Source organism: Fonticula alba (genome assembly GCF_000388065.1).
Source record: "Fonticula alba strain ATCC 38817 unplaced genomic scaffold supercont2.1, whole genome shotgun sequence".
Taxonomy (NCBI): domain Eukaryota; order Rotosphaerida; family Fonticulaceae; genus Fonticula; species Fonticula alba.
The window spans coordinates 1,210,478-1,213,849 of record NW_009242971.1 but is presented as its reverse complement, the minus strand read 5'-3'; positions in this window follow the sequence as shown (position 1 = coordinate 1,213,849).

The window sequence follows — 3,372 nt, the reverse complement described above, 5'->3', positions numbered from 1 at the left end:
GGGGGGGGGGGGGGGGGGGGGGGGGGGGGGGGGGGGGGGGGGGGGGGGGGGGGGGGGGGGGGGGGGGGGGGGGGGGGAGAGAGGATGGGGCGACCCAGGAGGCGCGGAAATACGGGAGATGGGGTGATTGGAGTGGGGGTGCAGTGGCTGGTGCCTGGAGCCGAGGGCGGCCCGCCGGGCCCGGACCTGCACGCCCGGCCGGCCGCGAGAAGAATGGGGCCGATCGCGATTGAGCGGGCGGCGTCCCGGGCGGATCACATGCGCACGATCACACCGAGAGGCACACCGACTGGATCGTTGGCACAAGGCCCCATGGGGCCGGCTCTGGGGAAGGGGGTGGGGGCGCGTTCACCGTTGCGACCCCCCGGCGGCCCCTGGGTGTGTGTGTGTGGGCCGGCAACTGGGTGTTTCCCCCGGCCCCGGCCCACTGCCACTTCCCGGGCCCTGTGTGCTCTGTGAGCGTGGGTGCGTGGGTGCGTGCGTGGGTGCGTGCGTGCGTGGGTGCGTGCGTGCGTGAGTGTGTGTGCTGCCTGTGCGCTTTCCCGTGCGCCGGGTGGACCGCCTCGCGCTTGCCCATACGCGGGGACCGGCGGCTCGCCTCGGCATTCGGTCTGCCGCACGGGCGGCTGGGGACCAGCGGCCGGGGGGCTTCTTCTGTGCCGGAATCGCGCATTTCCGGCCGGCCTGCAGGTGGGAACGCCCCAGACGGCACCTTGGCCACCGCCTGCCGGCGACGGAAGTGGACCATAGTTGACTGGCCTCTAGGTGGGGGGGGGGGGGGGGGGGGGTGTATATTTCTCGGCACTGGGGGGGACGCAGGGTGGCCCTAGCCTCGGCTCCCCTCGCGCCGGGGGCCACTCTGGAACATGTCGGCCTCGATGTGTGTGCGTGTGTGTCTCTCTCTCTCTCTCTCTCTCTCGTGCGCGCGCGCGCTCCGCTCGGGCCTTCCTGCGTGCCCCCCCGTTCTTTGAAGCATTCGCCAAGACCCTGCTGTGTCGCTCGGCGGCGGGGGGGGGGGGGGGCGGCGGGGGGGGGGGGGGGGGGGGGAAGATGCTGTGCCAACGCCCGGCCGGCGACAGGCCTGCCCGCGACCCGGGGCTCCTCACTGGTCGCCCCGCTCGGCGTGGCTAACGTCACGTATATGTGTCATTCGGGCCGCTGGCGTCGAGGGGGGGAGGCCTCTAAGCGACAACCCGCCCCCACAGGACGGGGCCGAGGCGACCATCTCACATGGTGCCTAAAGCCTCGGCTCCCCTCGCGCCGGGGGCCACTCTGGAACATGTCGGCCTCGATGTGTGTGCGTGTGTGTCTCTCTCTCTCTCTCTCTCTCTCCTGCGCGCGCGCGCTCCGCTAGGGCAACCAGTCAGGAACACAGTCATCGGAACGGGGCTCGCGGCTGGTGGCTGTGGGTGAGCGGTGCGGGGGGGGGGGGGGGCGGCAGGGCGGGACGGGCACCCAGGAGCATGCTGTGCCGTGCCGTGCCCAGACACAGGCACGCCCGCGACGCCGTGGGGCTTGCGCATCTGTTAACCTTCGGGGGCACCTACGGAGAAAGGGTGCTATCGTGTTCCTGGGATGCGGAGCCGGAACGCGCCGACAACGAGCACAACAGGGGCCACGCGAAGGTCGGCATTCTTCGAAGGGGCACTGAGGGGGTTCTTGTCCAGCGTCGCTTGCCCCCCTCCCCCCCCCCCCCCGGGGTGGGCTGCGGGAGGCGGAGTAGCCTCCCAGGGGCTGCTAGCCAGTATTTCTGTGTCTGGATGCGTCTGCCTGGCGTGCAAGTGTCCGGTGTGCATGTGTGTGCACACGATTGGAGTGCCTCGGCGTAGGCTTATGTGCGGCCGGGGGGGGGGGGGAGGGCCGAGCCAGATGCCCCGTTCAGCGTGCCTGTGTGTGTGTGTGTGCGTGCGTTACGCCGGCAAGGAGGGACCCTCTCGGACTCCGGAGGGGAAGCCCCAAGCCAGGGCCAGGCCCGGGGTGTCGTGCGTGGTCGCGCTGTGTTCGGCAGTCGCACATGCCCCCCCCCCACCCCCACCCCCTGCCCCGGGCGCAGAGAAGGTGGTGAGCGGCAGGGGGGGGGGGGGGCGGGAGGCGATGGCACATCGGCGGCCGCCAAGCGCCTGAGAGCCCCTGGGCCCGGAATCCCCCAGTATGAGACGGCGGTCTTCGCAGGCAGCGGGCCGGACAAGGGGCCGAGGGAGGGCCGCCCCGGCGCGCATGAGGCCCACACGGGGGAGGGGGGGGGGGGACCCGGGGCACGGTTGCCGGCGCCGCTGCGCCGACGGGCGCGCCACGGCGCTCCCTACAAAACGGCCTCCAGCATTCCTCAGGCCCCGGCTGTGCGGAGTGCAAGCCCCGGGCGCGAAGAGGGCCACTGCGTGGGAGCAATGCACCTGGGCCGGCGGGCCGGAGCAATGGTGCCTCACCAGCCCGGGGGGGTGCGGGCCTCTGCCGAGCATCGCACCCGGCGGGCCTCCGGACAGCAGGCCCGGTGGGTGTGTGAAGGGATGACAATAGCAGCGCGCGGCCTTCAGCCCGGGCGGGCGGTGGACCCGAGGCCTGGGATGCTGGAGTAAACAACAACAGCCGCAGCAACAGCCGCAGCAGCAACAACAACAACAACAACATCAGCATTTACTGCAGCGGCATGCGCAGGCGTGCGGGGAAATAGCAATAACTCCCATGGCGCGCTCGCAGGGGGGGGAGGGGGGGGGGGGGCAGGACCGCAAGGGGCAGATGCCAGAGAGAAGCATTCCCGCCCGGCGGTGGCATCCGCACTCGGTCTGGCCCTGCCCCGTTGGCTGCGGCGTGAGAAGTGAAACGTCTTCAGCCTTCCGGCTGCCCACTCGCGGAAGGGCGAGGATTCTCACGTAAGTGCATACCCCGGCTGAGGCCCGGCCGGCGGAGCCCCGAGGCGGGCTGCCTTCTTCTTCTTGGCCAGCCGGCCGGCCGGCCGGCCGGCCCGCGCGCCCTGTGGCATGCGCACCGAGACCCGGGCTACCTGCCAGCGCTTGCCCTGACATGGGAGACCCCCTTCGCCCGACGGACCGGGGGAGATGTGTCCGAGAGCATCGGTCGGGCAAAAAAAAAAAAAAAAAAAAAAGGCACCACGCACGACTAACGAAGGACATGCGCCGCGCCGGCGGCCGGCCGAGGAGCATACCAGCGCCAGCCCGGGCCAGGCCCCCCCCTCCCCCGGGGGCCATTGACGGCTGGTCTCCCGCGGTGGGGGCAGCGATCTCGCCGAAGGCCCGGTGGCTGTCCCGCCGGCCACTGTTGACGAGGCGATTGCGGGGCCGGAGCGGGCCCGGGCAGGCTGGCCTTCGCCATTGGCGAGCCCGGCCACCGAGGCAACGGCGATCCCCCCCCCCC